Below are 25,656 nucleotides of genomic sequence, written 5' to 3'. Positions count from 1 at the left end.
CCATGCACATTTTAGCGTGTCAACGGGCCTTTTATTTTGGTGCCACTATGTGACGTCAGAAGGCTACTTTTGGAGGGGGGCGGGGGGTAATGTACCATTAAACTGACAACCGCCAAGAAGACGTCAGGCGGCGTCATACTCCTGCATATGTTGTGATTCGGCGGAGCTGAGGAAAGGTTAGTGTTTTGACTTGTTCTGCAATAAAATAAAAAAGGTAGTGTTTTAAACCGTTTAAATCAATGCAAATACGGTCCCTCTTTTATTTACTTTTGATGCTCGTTATTTCTTATGATTAAAGCGCATCCACACCCGAGTAACATAAATGTTGCGTCTCACTTCGCTCCCAATATCATGAATCAGTTCTTAATAAACATGAATTCGGTCACTGGCGAGTAACGTTATATTAGTGATAAGAGAAGTGAAGCGCTCGATTCAGCGCACGTGATGGTCAGAACAGTGGTCGTTTTCTCCATAGGAGTTTGCATCAACGTCCCTTTCCCGCCGGAACACGCCCCCTCAGCTGGCAGAAGAGCTGCTGAGTGACTGGAGTTACTAGAGGAAAACGCGAGTTGAGCAAGCAATTATCAGTTTAAACTAAAGTTTGGGCTCGATATAGTGTTCCTTACAACTTAAAAAGGTTCAGTGATCGATGGATAATGACATGCAGCCAGGAATCGTGTTTTCCTGACATTTTTATGAGCCTATGTAGCAGTGGCGGAGCCAGGATTATTTTATAGGGGTGGCCGCCTGGCCGGGCAGGGGCCAGCTTTCTGGGGTGGCACAGAAATCTTTATTTCAACATAAAAATGTGTTATGTTGTACATAAAAATACAACACAAATTAATACCATTAATTAATTAATACTTAATTGTAATTGAGATAGTATAGTGAATTAGATCATGGAATACTGAGTGAATTTGACAATTTATTTGTGTTATTCCCCCACCTCCAGACAAGGGGCTAATATTATAGCTAAAGTTTAACTTGTTCAGTCAGCTCGGTTCTGTTTCTCAAACAACCCAATAGCTTAGCTTGTTCTCCATTGTTGCATCTTTCAAAGATGAGACATGCAGATAACTACATAGCCTAAATGATTCAATGTTCATTGAATTTTATATAATAAATTAACTCTTCAACAGTTCTGAGTTAGTCTATAAGGACTAAACCTCGCAACCAAAAAAGTAAAGACTAAAAGTTTAACTTTCTATTCGTGGTCAAAATAAATAATTGCAAGAGTTCTGTCAAAAATTAAACTCAGTGAAGGAAAATGTGTTCTCTATTGAATCCCTATATGCAAGAATATGAATTTATTTAAATTAAATAATAAGGCCAGAAGTCAACATTTTATAAATTATGCATTTATATATTATCCATTGTTGTTTTTATACTTAGTACAAGTTAAAGCAAAATTAGCGTCTATCTTTCAGTATTTATGCACAGTGCTTACATTTATTTGCATTAAAAAAAATCATATCATAGCCTACATATCAGCTTGTGCCTTATATGTATTGCTATATTACATGACATAATATTTTTGCACAGTTTTGATGCAACTGTAAACACATTTAGTTTTATTATTTCATGCTTTAATAGATTACAGAAATACGACTTTGCATGTTCGTTGTAGTTTCTTTTGCACTTTATTTGACGTGATGTACAGCGCGGCTGAGCGCGCCACATTTTCGATATGTGATATTCAAGAGTGTGCGCGCTGTGAGCACAGTAGGCCTGTAACAGCGGACAATGAGGACAGGAAATTGAGTTTTTCTAAGTTTTACTGACATATAGACTGATAACATCTCATCTGACCACAGATACTGAATAAGGACAACACGCTTCTCTCGGAATATAACAGAAGTGTCACCAGTTTTCACACACGTCTTTCAAAACAAAGATGGCATCGAAAAAAACAGAGAATTATGCTTATTATTGTTTCTTTGACCACACAATGTATGTGACTCACTAAAAACAGTCTTGCACCACACCAGTTGAGAAGTCTATAGTATTCACTGTTGTCCTGCTGACGCTCATTCAGCACCTTTTCCACACTCGTTTGACTTGTGCCTGTCGCTGAGGCGATGTTGGAGTGCACACGTCTAACAAGTATCACGTTTTTTGCGGTATTAAAGAGACGATTCTGCGTTTTTAAATAAACAAAAATTCCTGAAAAAAATAAAAATATATTCATATATTATACATATTACACCCACACACACACACAGCAGTTGTGAGCGGGGTGCTTAGGCCCTAGCTCCGCCACTGGTACGTGGCCGCTTGTCAAGAATGGAAAACAAACGTTTTATTCAAATTTTGAAGATGTTATAGACCTATTAATAAAAAATAAATAGTAATTATATTGCCTAGTCAGCGCGTAAAGAGCGTTCCCTTTATAATCACTAAAAGCTGTCACTAAACGCAATTTCACAAAGTTCCCCTATATTAATCAATGAAGCTGGTACAATGAATTTCTTATTTTCACAATGTCTGCACAGAGGATTGACGTGCGTGTTAACTGAACTCAGCACCTGGACAAATTCAACACCTGTGGTTGGCTGACTGCATTGTAGAAATAAACATGTCTGTGGTTGGCTACAATTCTCACCGAAGCGAAAACACATTGAAAATACAGGTCCTTCTCAAAAAATTAACATTTTGTAATAGATTCATTGCACACCAACTGAAATATTTCAGGCATTTTATTGTTTTAATACTGATGATTTTGGCATACAGTTAAAAAAAATTAGCATATTTCATCCGACCAATGAAAGAAAAGTGTTTTAATACAAAAAGAGTCAACCTTCAAATAATTATGTTCGGTTATGCACTCAATACTTGGTCGGGAATCCTTTTGTAGAAATGACTGCTTCAATGCGGCGTGGCATGGAGGCAATCAGCCTGTGGCACTGCTGAGGTGTTATGGAGGCCCAGGATGCTTCGATAGCGGCCTTAAGCTCATCCAGAGTGTTGGGTCTTGCGTCTCTCAACTTTCTCTTCACAATATCCCACAGATTCTCTATGGGGTTCAGGTCAGGAGAGTTGGCAGGCCAATTGAGCACAGTAATACCATGGTCAATAGCCCATCGTAAGAGTTGACATTTATCCCAACTGCAACCTCTTTGCTGTCTGACTCCATTACAAAGAGACGATGTTTACCCAAGGGGGTAATCTAGCACTCGGAAAGCGTTCCACCCATAGGGGCTGCCATTGCTAACCAAGCCATCACCTGCTGTTAGCATCCCATTGACTCCCATTCATTTTTGAGTCACTTTGACAGTGAATAACTTTACATCTGAGGCGTTTAAAGACTCCATTTGTCCATTGTTTATTTCTAAAGAAACACGACAATGCATAAAAGGCTCTGTTACCTTGTATCTTACACTATTGTCCCACAGAAGCTGTTTTTGTAAAAATAGGCTAACGATTGCGTCATAACCAACGCGACTCTGTCGCACAGTTGAGAAATTACCGTATAGACCTGAGGAGACGCTCGCAGGCAATCTTTTACTGTCTATGAGACAGTCGGAGGACGTGGAGACATAAATGTATGCTATTTAAAAGTAAACATTGTTTATAAAAAGATCAAGTAAAAGCAACAATCTAGGCATTATTATTATTATTATTAGACATACTATTATTACATAGAGACGTAGCTAAATCTACTGTAAAACAGTAGCCTAATATATTTCTAATTTCTTTAAGTTAAACCAAACTTTTATTTTGACGGGTTGCCGTGAAGAACTTTGAGTGTCTGTGTTCATGATATGACAGCTTTCTCAAATGAAACGGTTAAATCTCATCAAGTGAAGGTTCATGCGTTCGTGTCCTCATAGAGACATGGCAGACTAAAATACTATTTAAATATTACTGAACTCCTGCATGTTGTGCGTCTCTGAATGATGGGCGCTGATCTTTTATTGTCTATGGGCACACACACAAGCGCGAGTGCTTTTAGGCTATAAAAGCCTCGTTCACACCGCCAGCGACACGCAGCGACAAAGCGACACGATCCCATTCATTTCAATGGAGCGCTGGCGACTTCCGGCGACACGAGCGACAGTGACCGTTGGCGACAGAATGTGGGCGTGTCAAGCTTGACACGAGACGCGCGACAAAAGTTCAGAAATTTCAACTTTATGCAAATGAGAAGCGATTATCGCGAGCGACAACCAATAGGAGTGAAGTCAGTGGAGTGCATGTGATCAGTCTGTTCTGCTCCTGCGGCATCGTGTCAAAATGGAGGAGAAGTTAATTTTAGCTGTGAGCAATTTCCCCGTACTTTATGATATGTCTCTGTGTACGTTCTGACTCCGAGCCCGAATGGTTACGTGAACCCAGACAGACCGGCGTTTGCGCTTTCGCCGCAGATATGTAGCCGCAATGGCAAAAAGCAGGCGTTGTTCCTCGTTCATTGTTGATAAGAATGACAGTTTCAATGCACCGATTTTACTTATAATAAGTAATTTCCCTCCAAAATGTTTGTTTTAAGCGGCAAAATGATGTCAATAATGTAGGAGGGTGTTCCCTGCTAATGACGTTAAAGGGAACCCGTAGTGGGAACGCCCACTAGCGACATGAATCTCTGGCGCTGGCGACATGCAGCGACAAAATCGCTGGCGGTGTGAACGAGGCTTAAAGACAGCGAGTGAGTGTCACGCGCTTGTGTGTGACTGTGTGCGCGCGCGGCCCGTCATTCAAAGACGCAGAACATGCAGGAGTTCAGTAATAATTTTTAATAGTATTTTCCAGTTTAATATTCACATACACTAGTATATATATTCGGCTACAGTCTGGAGCCGTGCGTTTAGATAAAAACGGCGCCTTTGATGACATGCATAATTACGTTACTGTTGATCATCTGTCCATCATCGTCTAAAGCCCACCCTGATGATTTCATTGATCCGAACAGTTTCTTTTCGTGCATAATCACTCTATGGGTCGAGTCCAGACCGAACCGCCCAAGCTCAAATGTTGTGGGTGGGGCTGAGTTTGGCTGGCATCCAGGCTAATGAATTCTTACAGAGGAACAGATCCTAGACAAGCAGTTATGTGCAGCTTTTCCCTCAAAGCAGAAGCAGCAGCAGGTGGCAATGGTTTAAATTAGACGCTATTATCAAGTCTGTCTCAAGCTTGGTACAGCGATGTCCATGGACAAGCCTCCCCATACCCAAGATTTAGACCTCAGATTTGGCCAGTTCGACACACCCTTACGAAAATGAACTGTGGTTTTACTACAAATTAAACAAAACAAAAACATGGTTATTGTGGTTAAACCATCTTAACCACACTGTAAAAAAAAAAAAAAAAGTTGGTTTAACTTAAAAAAGTAAGTAACCTGGTTGCCTTAAATTTGAGTTTATTGAAATTAAAAAATTGAGTTGATACAATGAAGGAAATTGGTTTAATAAATAGAAACTCAAAATATGATTATATCTGAACCACATTAACAATGTGATAAATCATGAAACTAGCACAATTTGGCAGCATCATCACAAATAAAACACACAATTACCAAATATGCTTACAAAATCATTTAATAATATTTGAATAACGGTTGTCGATTCTTAATGTTCGTTGTAGTAACTTTAGTAAATTTTTATTTCGATGAACTCAAAATTTTAAGGCAACCAGGTAACTTATTTTTTAAATACTTTTTTACAGTGCAGAAATTAACCATGGCTTTGCTACTCTAACCATAGCAGGGTTCCCGCGGGGTCTTAAAAAGTCTTAAATTCAGAAAGTTACATTTAAGGCCTTAAAAAGTCTTAAAAACGCCCAGATTTTCATCCTAGGTCTTAAATTTAATTTACCAAAGTCTTAACTTTTACTTCCGTTCAGAAACAAAACCTTTTAGTTTTCTTTACCCGACTGCTTCATGCATTTTTACTCCTTACACTTTTCCTTCAGCTTTTCAGAAAGCTGCGATTGGCAAACGGAAAGCAAGAAATTACCGTAATAAACCATATTTTGGCAAAAAGCGCTATTTGTCTTTAAGGATTTTTTTTAAACGCGCCAAATGTTGAGGATTTACGGTCAAATAGCGCTTTAATATGCTGGCGCCAACACTCGCATTCTAATAGGGTTAAGCGTAATGTATTCTGATGTATTTGATCTGACTGGGTGGGCTGCTGTCAATCTCAGGCCCAACCGTAGATCCGCCCCTATCATAGGTTGGTTGTTTTGTCTGGTATGCACTTGTGTCTACGCGAGTTTTCAAAGAACATGGGTCTTTGCACACTGAGTCCGATATTTTCGCATGCGTTTTTTCATATTCGTGATCCGAAAAACTCGTCACGCACAGAGACCTTGCACACTGAGTCCGATGCTTATTAATGAATGTGTTACGGAAAAAAACGCAAAACAAGACAAAGTGAGGATGGTTTGTTTGTCCTGAGGAGATAATGGGTTCATCTAACGTTACTCCTGTGATCGAGTAGAGAGGAGAGTTTCTCTATCAAGCGGGATTATCCAGATCGACCGATTCAAAGTTTCAGTTTCAGTGGCTCAGTTTGATGCTTTGCTAGCGATACTGGAGACATATTTAAAAGAAGACCACTAATTTCTGTGAATCAATTGATCCCGAACACCTGCCAGTATGTCTATGGATCCGATCACACACACACACACACACACATACACGGACAGACAGAGCTTTACAGACCCTTACGAAACAAAAATATATTGCAATATATTTGAAAATATCATGCAATATATTCACATATATGGGATTTAATATTTATATTTTCCAATATATTGCAATATATTGAAAGCGGCAATCATTTGTATATTTTCCAATATATTGCATGAATATATAATATATTTTATAATGCCATCAATATATTATTCCATATATTAAAATATATTTCAAGAAAATATATTGGTAAATATATTTTCCTTTCGTAATGGGAGACTTGATGTGCTATAATTATAGCTGTGATATAATAATATTTGTAGCATTTTTGCTAGAATAATATGTATGGTGGCTCTGAGTTGTCAAAACGTCTCAAAATGTGTTTTTACGGATGCGAAAACGCAGAAAATCGAACCTGTTCCAAATTTTTTTGGGGGGGGGGGTCGAATTTATTTTTGGAAGTGCGTAAATTATTATTCTAGCAAAAATACCACAAATAATATTATTATATCACAGCTATAATTATAGCACATCAAGTCTCTGTAAAGCTCTGTGTGTGTGTGTGTGTGTGTGTGTGTGTGTGTGTGTGTGTGTGTGTGTGTGTGTGTGTGTGTGTGTGTGTGTGTGTGTGTGTGTGTGTGTGAGTGATCGGATCCATAGACATACTGCCAGGTGTTCGGGATCAATTGATTCACGGAAATTTGTGGTCTTCTTTTTAATATGTGTCTCCAGTATCGCTAGCAAAGCATCAAACTGACACTTTTAATCGGTCGGTCTTGATCCCGCTTGATAAGGAGGGGAAACTCTACGCGATCACAGGAGTCTCTCCACATCTCCTCAGGACAAACAAATTATCCTCACTAGACGTCACTTTGTATTGTTTTGCGTTTTTATCCCCGTAACGCATTCATTAATACGCATCGGACTCAGTGTGCAAGATCTCTGTGCGTAACGAATTTTTCAGAATACGAAAAACCGCATGCGAAAATATCGGACTCAGTATTTTGATATCAGTTTCTGAGATCATTTATAATGCTTTTAGTAATGCGTCGTGTTGGTCTTAAATTTCACTCATAATGGTCTTAAAAGGTCTTAAAAAGGTCTTAAATTTAACTTACTGAAACCTGCAAGAACCCTGCACAGTTAATGATGGTATTTGTAGTAAAACTATGATTATATAAATGCTAATCATTTAGACAAAAAACACTTGTACTATAATAAAACACCTCTATAATAAAACAATCTGCCTGTTTTCCCATTAAAACTATATCTTAAACATATAGCCATACAAATGTGGCAACGCAAATGTTCAGTACATTGATTATCTTCACTGTATGTATACTTGTTACAAAACGAAATGCCATAGCTCCGTTTAAATGAGTGCCTGTAGCTGCAAGCTGAGCTCTGAGTGTGATCTCCCATCCCCCATGTGCGGGTTCAAAACATGCGGAAATGGCTCCCTCTGCTGGCTGTAGTCTTTAGCCTTTGGCTAATCATTCCTCCTATGATGCAAATATCGTCAATTTGCATCATAGGAGGATTTTTACTAAAAAATAAAAAAGCATAAATCTCTTGTCTCGGGAATATGGGGGGGGGGGCACAATCATTTGAATATACTCCAGGGTTTCTACTGATACAAAGCCATGTGCTAATCGCTGAAGTAACCCTTTAAACTACAGAGCGCGATCAAAGAACACTCTTTATAATGTTCGGATCGGTCAGTCACCCGTTTGAATGACGCTGCTCTAGTAATTATGCTCAACAGAAGCTCTTACTGAATTCATGTCGATGTTGTGTTGGTTGTTAGCTGTGGTGAAAGAATATTGTGAGAGAAATAACGTTGCATAGTTCACTCGTGTTTATTCAGAGCTCTCAGATACAGACAAAATAAACTCACGCTCTCAAAAACTCGGTACAATAACACTTTATCAGCAATCTTTCCCCAGCTCCATCTCTCTCGACTGGCAGCGCAGCAGCTCCTGCTCTGCACGTAAAAACAGTAGTGTTGTCAAAAATATCGATATTTCGATATGTATCTACTGGAATTTCTGAAACAATACGATTCTCAGTTTTTACAGTATCGACATGATACAAGTGCAAACATTTGCTTCTTTTTCCAGCTTATTTTTGGTCAAATACTCTCAAAAAAATTATCAGTGCACATCTGGAAGAGTATTAACGTAAACACAGTTGCAAACAATTCAGGAAGAACTTGTAACAGGAACAGTGTTTAGGATCCATGCGTCCGTTAGTCTTAAAGGGACAGCAGTCATTTGTTATTCAAACTACAAAAAGACAAACGATCAACTGCTCTTGACTGATCAACGTGTGTAACTTTAATAGTTTCATCTGTAGGCTATTGATTTTTTTTTAACATTATCCAATGTTGTTTTATATGTAATTATTTGCATTTTTTTTTTACTGTGGTATCGATTTATTATCGTTATCGAGGTATTTTAGTCCGGTATCGTATCGAAGTCATAATTTTGGTATCATGACAACACTGCAAAACAGACAGTTAACTGTGGTTTTAAACTGTCCTTTATTGTCAAAACATGACAAACACTTCCCACACAGGTGAACAATTTATTTACACTGAGGTAGATTTATTTATTAAAATCTTAACTGTGGTCAGCATTTTTTTACTCAACACTGTATATCAATAATATCATTATACAGGGCTTGTGCTTGTCCTTCAAACAAGTAAATTGTTCATTCCCGTGTCCAAGCAAAAAATGAGCTTGTCTGGAAAAAACTGTGTGTGTGCATGTGTGTTGTTAATGTTTTGAGATTTTGTAGTTTTGAATAGAAAAATAAGACATTTTGGAAAGTATGTTTAAACATGAAATTAAGCCACCAGTAGGTGGCAGCAGGTGGCCATCTTTATGAGTGAGTCATTGAGTCGTTCATTCAAACGCTGAATCGTTCAGTAACACACATGTTGCTGTGAGTCGCGTTACAAAAACGCTCAATATTGCATTACTTAATTGTGTAAGTAAAACACTAAAAACGCAATTGGGGAAGGAAAAAAAGGTTTTGAGTTAAGAAACATTTTGAGTGCCCCTTCTCTTGCCTCACATTGGTTTGGTCCACTGTGCATCTCACCGACACACACACCTCACCGACAGTGGGCTGGTCGGGAGAGAGCAAAGTTCAGTATTTGTGGATCTCCAGTAAGGGCTGTCTAGTCTATTTTATTTATTTTAAACATCGGATGAAAATATTTTTCTTTTGATACAGGCGATGCTGAGTCATTAATACATCAACAAAGACAAACAATTATGATAGCGATCATGTACAAGTCCGAAGTTTTAATGAATATAGTTTGGTAGCGTTAGCTTGTTGTAAGTCACACTACAGCTATCACGGTAATAAGCCTATGTGTGAATGTAGTTTATGTAGATTTACCGCTGTGTTGGGCTCAATGTTATATGGAAGAACTTCGAAGAAACACAATAATTTAATAACTATTCCGTGTGGTGAATGTGAACCTATGATAAGCAGTCCACGCACGTCGCTCTGTTTTATGTCGGATGGGATCGCCAAAATATCTCCAAACCACTGAAGTTGAGCGAATTAACTTGTCAACGATATCTGTGTCCTCCAAGCTGGTCGTGAGCAATGAGTTTTCTTCACTATTGCTCATTTTTCTCGCTCCATTTCACTCTGATCCTCCAAGCCTGTCAGCCACTGACTGTGAACAGCAGCGCATGCCAGGGTTCCCGCGGGGTCTTAAAAAGTCTTAAATTCAGAAAGTTACATTTAAGGCCTTAAAAAGTCTTAAAAACGCCCAGATTTTCATCCTAGGTCTTAAATTTTATTTACCAAAGTCTTAAAACTTTTACTTCCGTTCAGAAACAAAACCTTTTAGTTTTCTTTACCCGACTGCTTCATGCATTTTTACTCCTTACACTTTTCCTTCAGCTTTTCAGAAAGCTGCGATTGGCAAACGGAAAGCAAGAAATTACCGTAATAAACCATATTTTGGCAAAAAGCGCTATTTGTCTTTAAGGATTTTTTTTAAACGCGCCAAATGTTGAGGATTTACGGTCAAATAGCGCTTTAATATGCTGGCGCCAACACTCGCATTCTAATAGGGTTAAGCGTAATGTATTCTGATGTATTTGATCTGACTGGGTGGGCTGCTGTCAATCTCAGGCCCAACCGTAGATCCGCCCCTATCATAGGTTGGTTGTTTTGTCTGGTCTGCACTTGTGTCTACGCGAGTTTTCAAAGAACATGGGTCTTTGCACACTGAGTCCGATATTTTCGCATGCGTTTTTTCATATTCGTGATCCGAAAAACTCGTCATGCACAGAGACCTTGCACACTGAGTCCGATGCTTATTAATGAATGTGTTACGGAAAAAAACGCAAAACAAGACAAAGTGACGTCTAGTGAGGATGATTTGTTTGTCCTGAGGAGATAATGGGTTCATCTAACGTTACTCCTGAGATCGCGTAGAGAGGAGAGTTTCTCTATCAAGCGGGATTATCCAGATCGACCGATTCAAAGTTGCAGTTCCAGTGGCTCAGTTTGATGCTTTGCTAGCGATACTGGAGACATATATAAAAGAAGACCACTAATTTCTGTGAATCAATTGATCCCGAACACCTGGCAGTATGTCTATGGATCCGATCACACACACACACACACACACAGACAGACAGACAGAGCTTTACAGACCCTTACGAAACAAAAATATATTGCAATATATTTGAAAAAAATCATGCAATATATTCACATATATGGGATTTAATATTTATATTTTCCAATATATTGCAATATATTGAAAGCGGCAATCATTTGTATATTTTCCAATATATTGCATGAATATATAATATATTTTATAATGCCATTAATATATTATTCCATATATTAAAATATATTTCAAGAAAATATATTGGTAAATATATTTTCCTTTTGTAAGGGGAGACTTGATGTGCTATAATTATAGCTGTGATATAATAATATTTGTAGCATTTTTGCTAGAATAATATGTATGGTGGCTCTGAGTTGTCAAAACGTCTCAAAATGCGTTTTTACGGATGCGAAAACGCAGAAAATCGAACCTGTTCCACTTTTTTTTTTTGACGGACGAAAGTCTCGGAGGCAGTGTGCAAGCGTGATTGACATAACGTGAGGTCGAATTTATTTTTGGAAGTGCGTAAATTATTATTCTAGCAAAAATACCACAAATAATATTATTATATCACAGCTATAATTATAGCACATCAAGTCTCTGTAAAGCTCTGTGTGTGTGTGTGTGTGTGTGTGTGTGTGTGTGTGTGTGTGTGTGTGTGTGTGTGTGTGTGTGTGTGTGTGTGTGTGTGTGTGTGTACATGTTTTTCTAGCCTGGTGAGGACTTCAAACTGAATGCACACAGACTCATGGGGACTCGTGTCACCGTGGGGACCTAAATTGAGGTCCCCATGGGTACAAAAGCTTATAAATCATACATAATGAGTTCTATTGAAAATGTAAAAATGTAGAAAGTTTCCTGTGATGGGTAGGTTTAAGGGCAGGGGCAGTGTAGGGGGATAGAATATATGGTTTGTATGGTATAAAAACCATTACGTCTATGGCAAGTCCCCACAAAGATAGCGCACCAGACGTGTGTGTGTGTGTGTGTGTGTGTGTGTGTGTGTGTGTGTGTGTGTGTGTGTGTGTGTGTGTGTGTGTGTGAGTGATCGGATCCATAGACATACTGCCAGGTGTTCGGGATCAATTGATTCACGGAAATTTGTGGTCTTCTTTTTAATATGTGTCTCCAGTATCGCTAGCAAAGCATCAAACTGACACTTTTAATCGTCGGTCTTGATCCCGCTTGATAAGGAGGGGAAACTCTACGCGATCACAGGAGTCTCTCCACATCTCCTCAGGACAAACAAATTATCCTCACTAGACGTCACTTTGTATTGTTTTGCGTTTTTATCCCCGTAACGCATTCATTAATACGCATCGGACTCAGTGTGCAAGATCTCTGTGCGTAACGAATTTTTCAGAATACGAAAAACCGCATGCGAAAATATCGGACTCAGTATTTTGATATCAGTTTCTGAGTTTATTTAATGTTTCTATAACTGAATCAATAAAAATAGAATGTTTGAGAGTTTCTGAGATCATTTATAATGCTTTTAGTAATGCGTCGTGTTGGTCTTAAATTTCACTCATAATGGTCTTAAAAGGTCTTAAAAAGGTCTTAAATTTAACTTACTAAAACCTGCAAGAACCCTGCATGCCGCACCCAGCAGCCCGGTCTGCAATACGCATGCGCAGCATTACGCATAGCGTGTAAGCATTATATCGAGAATTTATCGAACTCTTGTTATCGTTTTATCGTTAAATTATATCGTTTACGATCGTTATCGTTTTATCGCCCAGCCCTATTCACAAGTTAGTTCGCTCAACTTCAGTGGTTTGGATATATTTTGGCGATCCCATCCGACATAAAACAGCGATGTACGTGGACTGCATGCTTATCATAGGTTCATGTTCACCACACAGAATTTAATTATTAAATTATCCTGCTTCTTCTAAGTTCTTCCATATAACTTTGAGCCCAACACAGCTGTAAATCTACATTTAACTACATTCACACATAGGCTTATTACCTTGTTAGTTGCGGTGGGTGACTTACAACAAGCTAACGCTACCAAACTATATTCATTAAAACTTCGGACTTGTACATGATCGCTATCATAATTGTTTGCCTTTGGTGATGTTTTAATGACTCCGCATCGCCTCTATCAAAAGAGAAATAATGTCATCCGATGTTTAAAATGAATAAAATAGATTAGACAGCCCTTAATGGAGATCAACAAATACGGAACTTTGCTCTCCCCCTTCTCTCGCGACCAGCCCACAGTGAGGTGAGTGAGTTGCGATGCACAGTGGACCATTTTTCTTGCCCGTTTGCGTTTTTAGTGTTTTACTACTTACACAATAAGTAATGATATTATTGATATACAGTGTAGAGTAAAAAAATGCTGACCACAATTAAGATTTTAATAAATAAATCTACCTTAGTTTTAATAAATTGTTCACCTGTTTAGGAAGTGTTTGTCATGTTTTGACAATAAAGGATAGTTTAAAACCACAGTTAACTGTTTGTTTATACTTTAAAGAAATAAAGATTTTACATTTATCGTGATATTTATCGATAACGACTGATATGGAAAATCATATTGTGATAATTTTTGGGGGCCATATCGCCCACCCCTAGTTGTGCTTATGTTTTATGAGAAACAGTGTGTGGCAGTTGTCTGTAAGAGGCTGCCCACGTTACTTTCGTTTTGTTTGGTTAAAGTCTTTTAAATGTCCGCTGGTTCTCGCCGCCTCCTTCCTCCCTAGAACATTCTGTAGGCCTATTACAATTTCTATGTCCAAATTACCAGTATACACACAACAACATGCCATTTGACCCATCACGTCACCACCATTGCGACAGTGCAACTTTTGTGCCTCTCGTAGCCGAGATGGAGCGAGGGTTGCAGGAGTAGCAATGGGTGAAGTAAAAGTAAAGTTGGTGAGTGGAGTAGCCTATATAAAACTGTTGACAACTTTTCTTTAAAGGCCATTTTGCCTGTTTCTTTAGCGCGTTCATGATGTTGTGATGTTGAGAGAGGTGCAAGATAAAAAAAATAAAGCATTTTAATTGGAATGATTTTAGCGTGTGTGATTTATCGCGGGCATGGGTCGGGTAACGAGCCAAATATTAATGGGTCTGAGCGGGTGCGGATTTAATTTAGATATTTTCACGGGTCATGGGCCAGATCTGGTGCTAAACCTTGCAGGTACGGGCGGGTCTCCAAAAATGGACCTGTGCAGGACTCTGGTACTTGGGCAGTGACTGATGACTATTCACAAGAACACATTGAGAAACAGTCAGTGTAATGTGGAGACCCCTCCATGACATGCAACGAGAAAGACAAACATGTCATGTGTACTAAAACTTTTACATTTTTAAATGTAATGTGCAAATCATAAATGCAAATGAAATGCTAAATATGAACTTTTATATTTATAAATGTATATAAATATATATTTATAGATGTACTCTTTCTCATTTTAGACAGGTTAACGTGTCCAGCCACAAAGGTCCACGTGACGCACTATTTTAAAGATGATGTTTATAAAAGAGGAGAGTGAAGAATTTAAGATTGAAGAAACATTCAGAGTGAAACATGCCGTGAAGATTGAAGAAAAATTCAGAGTCAAAAAAGAAGAAACTGAGGAACAAAGAAAGAAAGAGGAGAGTGAAAATGAGACTACTGAAGAAACATCCAGAGTTACACATGAAGACGTGGCGATTGGAGAAACATTCAGAGTAACACATGAAGAAACTGAGGAACGGACAGGTTGGTTTCATTCTCAAAGCTGAACTCTCATTTGTTTCCTATTAAAATGTCCAGCTCTAAAGAAATGAGTGATATTTTTGAAGAATCACATGACCTGACAAATGCTAAAACTGTTAAATGCTAATTCAATATTACAACATCACGTATTAAATTACTCCAAAATAATAGGAAAGTAAAAACAAAACAATTATGTGTAACATTAAACCTCTACTAATGCTACAGTATCTTAACAAAAATATTTATTTTGCCCAAAGCATAGAGAAAGCAGAACTGTTTAGACATGTTTAATGTTTTCATTGTTATTATTATCATTATTATTGAAGGGATAGTCAACCCCAAATTAAAAATCTATACAATGTAAATGGTGTGCATAAAAATCAATGGACAGAAAAGTATTTATTTATTCTCCCCAGCAGAATCACAGAGCCTTAATTTGCAGCAAAGAGAACTAATACTTATGACTAATAATGAGTTGAATATAGAAACTATATTGACTGCTCCAAAACAAACAAAACACTTGTATGGGCCTTTGCTTGGAAGGAAATGTAACTTTAATTCAGAACCCCTTCTATACATTATCCGATAGCTTGGTAAAATCTGGAAAAATAAAACTGAAATATAAATACAGTGAGGAAAATAAGTATTTGAACACCCTGCTATTTTGCAGAGGTGTGGACTCGAGTCACGTGAGAGCGCCGCTCTCAGTGTATCTGCATCTGTGGAAAAAAATGTGCACCACCTGTATGCATGCAGAGAGCACGCGCACTGCCTGCACAATATCCAATCACTGTAGTCCCATGTTGGTTTGATTCGACAGCATCCATAGTCAAGTCCACGTATAACACAAAACTTTGGTCTTCTTTTTTTGGCAAGTCGCATTAAAAAATCTCGGGTTGCGGTTTATTGGCCTTATTTTAAAAAATGTGGTTGCTTGTTAGGAAAATATGACAAGCAACTTCGTTTCTTTACATTTATGGTCGCTGTTTTGTCCAAATACATTGTCTGATACCGTCTTCTCACAGCTAATAGCCATTAGTGCAATGATACAAGTGCTGTAGTAATTCTTCCTCGTACAGCCTGCCTCCTTCTTCCCCTCATTGAAGAAAAATCACGTTCAACATGCAGGCATGTGATGTGACGTTATCGTAATGATAGTTTGTAGATGTAAGTAGACGGATTCATTTTTTATAAACAATGCAACCAGCAGAGAGGGAGAGGAAATGGGGAGGAGAGGCACCTAATTTAACTTTACAAATATTTTTATAATGTATTTATTATGAAAGGCTATTATAAAAAAGAAACAAAAAAAAGTATAGGCTTCTAATAATAACACAGTAGGTATGGTTTAAATGTATTTTACTATAAATATGTGGCTATATTGCAGCGTGTGTGTATTACCCTTAGTGTTTGCCTGTGTCCCAACTCCCAATCATAGACTGTAAAAAAAAAAAGTGCATATAATTAATCCTAAATAGTAGGCTAGCTATGTGAAATAAGTAATTTTCAATAATATTTAGGGCAGATTGCACATTGAGATGCAGGGCTTATCTTTTTCACGGTTTGCAGTAGTGGTTCTGAAGCCGATTGTGCCTAAAGCGGGTGAAGACGTATGCGAAGCTCAGCCCCGCGCTGAGCCCTTGCCTCAGGATCTCACTCACACCGCCACCTGACGCGCACATTATATACACGCAAGCTCAATTTTGAATTGACTGACAGATGAGCTGCACGAAAGCGCTCTGTGGCGCAGCAAGATTTTAAACAACTTCCAGAGTGGCCGCGGACAGGCGCTGAATGCTGCCACCGGTGTGTGTACACTCATTGAACGTGTTCTAATTTTAAAGGCGCGGTGCGAAGCTCGGCGCCCTTAAAGGGGTCGCACACCGATGCTCTGCTCAGCTCACGTCTAAAATATTGAGCACCCCCATATTGCCAAAATGGTATGATCCTCGTTTCATAACACCCGCGAAGATTCGACCGTGACATCGGGGGTCGAATCAGGCTCCGCATATCGATGCATCGAATCTTCGACTATTCGGGGTCACCCCTACATTTAAACAATGTTTTATTCAATGCATTACTTTATATTTATATAGCCTAGTACCTTAGAAACAGGCTAGACTGGCTAGACTATGTTAAAATAAACATTTTAAATTAGAACTTACAATAGACAAAAACAGCCAACTTGTTTTTTCTTTCATTTTTTAGAAATCTTTAAAAAAAAAATCCTGCAGGTCATAAATAATTTTTTTTTCCACCTCCAGAAAAGTGCTCTCCATTATTTCACTTGTTTACCTAAAGCTAAAAGCCATTTTCCTTGCTTTACCCAAGGCAAAAAGCCATGTGTTGACTTTGAAACAGAGTACACTTTATATTATACCCATATGTGGGGAAATTACTAGATTTTCGCATCAATACATGTTTGTTTTAATAGGCTACAGACAGCGCCCTGTCCCTTTAATTCAGTGCGTTCAGCACACCAAATCAGACTCGGTGCAGAAACGATTGCCGCACTTCGCACTGACCAAGCCTGCAGTCTCCCTCTCAGATACTGAAGCTTTCGCGCCTCGATCGCCCCTCGGTGACCGGTCCAAGTATAGCCGCTCCTCTGTGTTTTCTAATGGACGCGAGGCAAACTAAATAATAAAATTACACTTCAAATATTTTTTCCCCAAAGTTAATGTATGTCACTGAAGGCAGTTATCATCACGATGATTTCATTTCAAGTGTTCGTTTTTAAAGTAAGTTTAGTTTTAGTTAGTTATTTGATGCTATAAAAACGGGGGGGTGACGTCTTGATTGATAGCTGAAACTGACGGCTTCTGAGTGAAGTTGTCACTGAGGCACTAACGGGCTTTTTTCGGAATTTTTGGGAGCAGATTGGAGCTTTAGCTTTAATTTCTACATTTCCATAACTGTTTATTTCACACCAACATAATTAATTGTTCTGCATCTGTGAGAGTGTGGGCGGGCTTTTGATATCGCAGCTGTACTTCCTGCTCTACTTCCTGCGCTTTACTGCGCAACTCCAGTCCTGAAATCGCTACTGCGCAGACTCGGTCCCAAGATGTCCGCGCTGTGCAGGCCGCCTAAAAGCTTCAAATCTGCCAAGCGGAAACGCATGATGTCGAGTCGTCCATATTTTTTTACGGCCTATGGCACTGACGGACCGAAACCCGTGAAAACCGTAATCTGATAACAGAGTACAGAAAAAAATATGAAACGGTCATCAGCAGGTGTTGCTTCAGATAGCCATGCTCGATGCAGGGATGGAAATTAACTTTTTTGTCCACCGGCCACAGTGGCTGGTGGATTTCAAAATCTACCAGCCACTCAATGTTTTAACCAGCCACTTTCTTGTTTATAACCGACAATGTGTAACTGCACGTGAAAATTAATACTACAAGCTCTACACTACTTAAGCTGTTTATTTAATCTCAAATCTCAATGAAATACTGAATTTTTTTTCTTTCACTCTAATACACACACAAACCATGAACTGATATACATTTCATTAAATGAGTAGGGCTCTGTGTGCTCTTTTTTTTTTTTTTTTTTTTTACCTGGATGTGGCATTTGGATGATTTGTGGTCTTTTATGGCTTCCAGTTTTAGGTTTTTAGTACCAACAATGAAACTATTAGTTTTGGCATCTCCTGAAGCGTGTTGACGACATAGATAGCAGAACATTATCAGTAGGGATGCACCAAAATAAAAATTATTGGCTGAAACCGAAGCACTAAAAGAAATTTAGCCAATTATCCATTGCATTTATGGCTAATGCTATGACTGTGATTTATTATTTGAAACTTTAATATTAATTAATGCAATTGCAATGCCTTGATTTTTAGTAAAGTTACAATTATAAATTATGCAAATATTTATTTAGCACATTGCAACAACCCACAGTATAAAATTAAATTCAAACTAAAATGTTTAACTTGACCTCACACGTGTACATTAAATAATTATGTACAGGTCTACTGGCCTGCAGAAATGTACAGAAATTGAATAAAGTAATCAAATGTAAAATAACTGCATATTTAACTGTTTAAATGAAAGATTAATCCTTAATAAACTTACAAAAGCTATTCAATCAAGAGCAGTGAGTGATGTCCTTTTGTTTGACATTAAACAGAGTAAAGGCGACTTCCCCTTTAAGACCTAATAGAGGGATATGCGTCATCTTTCACGACTGTATAAAGTTCACTTAAGGCATATTCAGACTGTGTCTGCTAGAATACTCATCAAGATGAACATGTTGGCATACTTTTTGTGTGAGTTTGTCTGTTTAAGCACAAGACTCGAAAGATAACTCAATATTTGCGCGCTGTGAGACGGGTGCGCGCTTCCGGATGACAGTGACGGACCTTCTCTCAGCGCGAGCGCGAGTTCTTATTCGCGTCTTCTGGCACTACATCCGGGTAATGACGGCGAAAACGACTGGTCATATTTGGACATACGGCCGCACTCGCATGCACTGAACACAGTTTATAAAGAGGGGAAACGGTATGCTATTTTTATTTACCCGCCACGGTGGCCGGTAGGTGAAGCGAGTTTACCCGCCACAACTCAAAATCACCCGCATTTGGCTGGTGGCGGGTGCTAATTTCCATCCCTGGCTCGATGTAATGCCACTTTCATACGGCTTTCTCATGCTGTTACAATTTTGTCCACCACCCTTCTTCCGTCATCATTATATTTCACGGGGAAGCCAAAATGCTCTCATACATGCGATGTGAATGATGTGGGAGGCTTTTCAAGTTCTTCTGCGCCTCCGCTAGCCATTGTTGACTGATTATGCCTTCAGGTGAACGACTGCTGTGTGTAGTTTCACTGAAACTCGGCAAGTTTAAAGGAACAAAATTGCTTAAAAATCAATATCTGCAAATGAAACGGTCTTTTACTCTGCGATTGCTAAACAATTAAGATGAATCCGCTACAACAACAAAAAAACCCCGCAATAAATCCGCAGGTCCCGTGTGTTCCGAACCGTGAATCTTGATCCATTCGGATCACGGATCAAGTGCGATCCGTTGCACCCCTAGTTTGCAGTGAGCATGTTCAACACTGCTCATAATATGTGCAATAACTACGACTATGGGTTACCATAATCAGCCTTCACATCACTTTTTCTTTTTTTCCATCTCCGAACATCTTCTGTTCACAGCCTTTATTACAATTTGAAGAATTTTGTAAAATCACATCTGTTTGCTTTTTAAACTCCTGGAGATTTCAATTTAATATGTTGCTGGCTCATTTATTGATACATTTTTGATCATAAATTACACTGATTATAATAAATAATATAATAATATTGGACTTGTTTTGCCCCCCCCAGCCCTTTTCCCCACCCCTCTAGGTATTCTTCATACCTGTAACAGAAGAATATGAAACAGATGTCAGAAAATCCCTTATAGCCACACATGTTGTATTTGAAACTACTCTTTACTCATATCAATGTTTGTGTTCATATTCATCTATTATACACTACGTTATACGATAATACATTTCAGTTTCAGTGTATGCAATATTAAGAATATTTTCACTGCTTCAAAAGTCATAAGAAAGCCCTTTCCCTCAAGAAACTGAAGTCATATGCTTTATAGCAGTGGTTTTCAAATTGGGGACGGGGACCCCAGGGTGCCTCGAGAGGATGCTAGGGGGGCCATGGCAAGTTGGAATGAAAAGTATAGCAAAATAATTAAAGTAAACCAAATTAAACCAAAAATAATCTAAACAATATTCTCATAAATAATGGCCCTAAGTTTAGGCTAAACGGACCCACATCTATTTAAGAGTTAAACTGTTTTGCAATACGAGGTCAATACAATACAGGACAGTGCAATATGTTGTTGAAATACAAGCATTTTTTTTTGCAAAAAATTTAAATTTTCAGTTTTTTACTGTATTTGCTTAATGTCATTGTATAAAAAGAGGTTTAAATAAGTACAAATCTTACAGACATACATGATTTGTATACATTTTATTTCTGTGGTAAGAGGACTTGAAATGACTCGAAACTAAAATGGTAGGACTTTGGACTGGACTTGAGACTTGTTGGCTTTGACTTACTACTCGACTCAGGACTTGCCTCATCTTTGACTCGACTTGACTCGGGACTCGAGGGCAAAGACTTGAGACTTACTTGTGACTTGCATAACCATGACTTGGTCCCACCTCTGCTATTTTGCAAGTTCTCCCACTTAGAAGTCATGGAGGGGTCTGAAAATGTAATCGTAGGTGCATATCCACTGTGAGAGACATAATCTAAACAAAACAAAAAACTTTTAAACTATTTATTTGTATGATACAGCTGCAAATATGTATTTACAGAGGTTAAACGTTTCCTGTAGTTTTTCACCAGGTTTGCGCACACTGCAGGAGGGATTTCGGCCCACTCCTCCACACAGATCTTCTCTAGATCAGTCAGGTTACTGGCCTGTTGCTGAGAAATGCAGAGTTTGAGCTCCATCCAAAGATTCTCTATTGGGTTTAGGTCTGGAGACTGGCTAGGCCACGCCAGAACCTTAATATGTTTTTTACAGAGCCGCTCCTTGGTTATCCTTGCTGTGTGCTTCGGGTCATTGTCATGTTGAAAGACCCAGCCTCGACCCATCTTCATTGCTCTAACTGAGGAAAGGAGGTTGTTCCCCAAAATCTCTCAATACATGGACCGGGTCATCCTCTCCTTAACCTGTTAAGCTGATTTCTAAATTTTGAAAAAATCCTAAGAAATGTATACTCAGACTAAAACAAATACAGTTTGTGAATCCTTTGCACTAAAAGCATAATTATGGTCTCATTTGAAAGCAGACACCTGGCAGTTTACTGTAAAGTCAAAATGATAATATTTTTTATAATAAAAAAAAGCTATAATAAGCTTCAAAGTTTTGTAAAGTTATTAGAAATTTATTTGTATGATATATCTTTATGAAAATAAAATTGAAGTGGGCCTTGGAGAAATCTAGAAATGCACTACAGCTAAAGCCACAAGTCTGACCATGTTATATTTCAGATCTGAAGATGATCAGTCTAAAACTCTGCATTTTATTAAACGTTTTACAAGATCGTTTCATGTGATTTTATTTTGAGATATCGCTGAAATATCAACTGATGTTTATTGCCACATCTTCTCAGCTTTCAGTCGCTGTATTGCCTCTATTGTTTAGAGGTGCAAACTGCCCCATTCAGTTTGTCTCCCCGGCATTCACACTTCTGCGGACTGGTTATGGCTCCAATTATTATTCTTTTGTCTGCATTATAATTACTAACGATTCTCTATTCAAACTGTTCTATTCAAACCTCATTTCTAAATCAAACCTCTCACTTTACCCTCACTGAGACTCTATTGAATGCATTTCGTCCAAATAAGCATTTCAGTAGTTTTACATTTAGAAAATGTTCATAAAAATAAAGTATTTACTCAGTGGCAGGTGCATCTAGGGCAAGCTAGCATGTTAGCTTAGCACACCAGCAAAACAACAATTTATACGATTAAAATCATGTTTTATTCAAAACTTGCTTCATATCACTTTATATTTTATATGTAGAGTGTTTTATATAACAATATGTGATCTCATATAGCTTCGGGTCAAAAAATCTGACAGAAAATATACAATGCTAAAAGCTATGTGGAATAGCATTGCATTATAAATATCATCTATTATGAAACCACCCAACATGGCATAAAGAACACAGACCAACCATATATTGCCGCGATTGTGTGTTTATTGTCTTAAAACATGTTTATCTGCATAAAATAGCGATCTGACGATCCCAGGGAGCTGTGTGGATATGTCCATATGTCAGATACTTCCTGAATGTCACATGGTGTGTCTGTTCTTCATGTGTTCCCCATGGGGTGAATTTTCAGTAGTACAGCTTTCCAGCGCCCTCCGGCTGCCAGAATGAATTGAAAACACAGCATATCACAGCCTACTGCTCTCATAATCATACATCCGCGGATTTTGGATAAAGATTGAATAAATAATACTTCTCTGTATAGAAATTTGACTCAAACGTGTGAGAATCTATCAATATTTCTCCACATCTGCACACTTTTGAAGTAAAAGCCCTGAGGGAAGTTGTTTTGTCGAGTGTCTTCATGACGACCAAGGAGGATTTTTTTATGAATGGGAGCAAATGACGCGCATATTACAATCAAAAGGTAGCGACGCCCAAGATCATATTCATAACTCCTGGAACATATTAACACATTACGGTCACTATAAGACTTTGAGAATAAAACAGAGGTAAAAAAATTAAACTTTAGTCTTAGATCTTTTTAATGATGTATAGTTTGTCAAGGTAATTACTTACATCTGATAGTAATTTTGAGCTAATTTAAACAAAGAGACCTTCAGTGCGTCCTCGTCCTCGTGACGGTTATCAGGTTAATACAGTGTAATCGCACTGTCCCATGTGCGGAAAAACACCCTCAAAGCATGATGTTTCACATAAGGGATGGTGTTCATGAGATTGTACTCATCATTCTTTTCCTTCCAAACACATTTAGTGAAATTATGACCAAAAAGTTCTATTTTGGTCTCATCTAACCACATGACTTTCTCCCATGACTCCTCTGGATCATCCAAATGGTCATTGGCAAACTTAAGACGGGCCTGGACATGTGCTGGCTTAAAGGGATAGTTCACTTTAAAATGTAAATTCTGTCATCCTTTACTCACCCTCAAGTTGTTTCAAACCTGTATGAATTTCTTTCTTCAGCTGAACACAAGGGAAGATATTTTGAAGAATGTCAGTAACCAAACAGTTAACTGGAGCCATTGACTTCCATAGTAGGAAAAAAAATACTATGGAAGTCAGTGGCTCCAGTTAACTGTTTGGTTACTGACATTCTTCAAAATATCTTCCCTTGTGTTCAGCTGAAGAAAGAAATTCATAAAGGTTAGAAACAACTTGAGGGGGAGTAAATGATGACAGATTTTTCATTTTAAAGTGAACTATCCCTTTAAGCAGGGGAATCTTCCGTGCCATGCATGATTTCAAACCATGATGTCTTGTATTACCAACAGTAACCTTGGAAACTGTGGTCCCAGCTCTTTTCAGGTCATTGACCAGCTCCTCCTGTGTTGTTCTGCCTTTTTCACCTTTCTTAGGATCATTGAGACCCCACTAGGTGAGATCTTGCATGTCCGAGGGAGATTGACAGTCATGTTTAATTTCTTCCATTTTCTAGTGATATCTCCAACAGTGGACCTTTTTTCATCAAAGTGCTTGGCAATTTCCCTTTAGCCCTTTCCAGCCTTGTGGAGGTGCACAATTTTGTCTCTAGTGTCTTTGGACTTTGGTCTTGACCATGTTAGTAGTTGGATTCTTACTGATTGTATGGGGTGGACAGGTGTCTTTATGCAGCTAACAACCTCAAACAGGTTCATCTAATTTAGGATAATAAATAGATTGGAGGTGGACATTTTAAAGGCAGACTAACAGGTCTTTGAGGGTCAGAGTTCTAGCTGATAGACAGGTGTTCAAATACTTATATGCAGCTGTATATTACAAATAAATTGTTTTAAAAAAAAATCATATATTGTTTTTTTTTTGTTTTTTTTTGATTGTCACATGCACCTACGATGACAATTTTAGACCCCTCCACGAGTTCCAAGTGGGAGAACTTGCAAAATAGCAGGGGGTTCAAATACTTATTGTCCTCTCTGTAAGTTACTTTTAAAATCACACCAGAGAATGAGGTTTCTTTGAAAGGTGATTGTGTTCTTTTTCTTTTACAATCAACAGAACCCAGAATATACCTCATCGGGGACAGCTACATTCGCCATGGGGAAAAACGTGCAAAGGAGACCATTGGGAGAAACCTTGGCCTGAATGCCCAGGTCCAGTGGTTTGGCTGTGGTGGCTTGTTTTGGAAAGACCTCCTCCCCTTCTTCCATTATTGCCTTAGAAGAAGAGCCGTGCCAGACGTGCTTTTGATTCACTGTGGTGGAAATGATCTCGGGTTGATCAGGAGTGTGAAGATTGTCGAGTATATAAAGCGGGACTTGCAAGAACTCCATAGTCAGTTCCCTCAGATGAAGATCATCTACTCTGCAATTGCCCGGCGATGCCGGTGGAGGTCTGTGAAGCCCATCCAATTGGATAGAGCCAGGTGCTTTATTAACAATGTGATGACAAGTTTTGTTTTGTCTATTGGTGGAAGTATTGTACATCATAGTCAGATAAAGTATGGAGATCATGGCCATTTTTTGGTTGATGGAGTTCATTTCACCCCGCTGGGAAATGACTTATTTTTAAAAAACCTTACCCAATGTCTGAAAGACCAAATCCAGTAAGGAGATCGTTGCTTTGTGATGTTTTGATGTGCATCACATTGATTGTTACATTGAAAAACTAATTGTTTGTTACTTTTTTTTTCTTTTTTTCTTTTCTTAAGCTGAATGTGTCCAGGAGTTTGTTTTTGGGTTAGCCAAAAGATAATTCTGCTTAGTTTGTATTAATAAATTAAACGATTACAATGCCATTCAAAACTTTTTGATCCCGAATCGAAACACGATGAACCAACAGCGCCTCAAATAAAGGATTCTCCAGCCTGTGACAGCGTGCTAAGTTATGTTCAGTTAGACACGTACACATAATCAATAGATATAAAATGATCTGTAACAATGCATTTCTATCAAATATTAAAAAAAAAAAA

The 25,656-nt window shown here is 38.3% G+C and overlaps 1 long non-coding RNA gene across 1 annotated transcript; it reads left to right on the top strand.

The window, feature by feature from the left end:
- Positions 1-79: 79 nt before the first annotated feature.
- On the top strand, positions 80-25,656 carry LOC137049420 (uncharacterized). The gene is made up of 3 exons (XR_010899581.1): positions 80-176; positions 14,707-14,988; positions 24,744-25,656. It is a non-coding gene; the product is annotated as an uncharacterized lncRNA (long non-coding RNA).

This window comes from Pseudorasbora parva, chromosome 20, assembly GCF_024679245.1.
Source record: "Pseudorasbora parva isolate DD20220531a chromosome 20, ASM2467924v1, whole genome shotgun sequence".
Taxonomy (NCBI): Eukaryota; Metazoa; Chordata; class Actinopteri; order Cypriniformes; family Gobionidae; genus Pseudorasbora; species Pseudorasbora parva.
The sequence above is the reverse complement of the archived record's forward strand: the minus strand, read 5'-3'. Positions and strand labels throughout refer to the sequence as shown.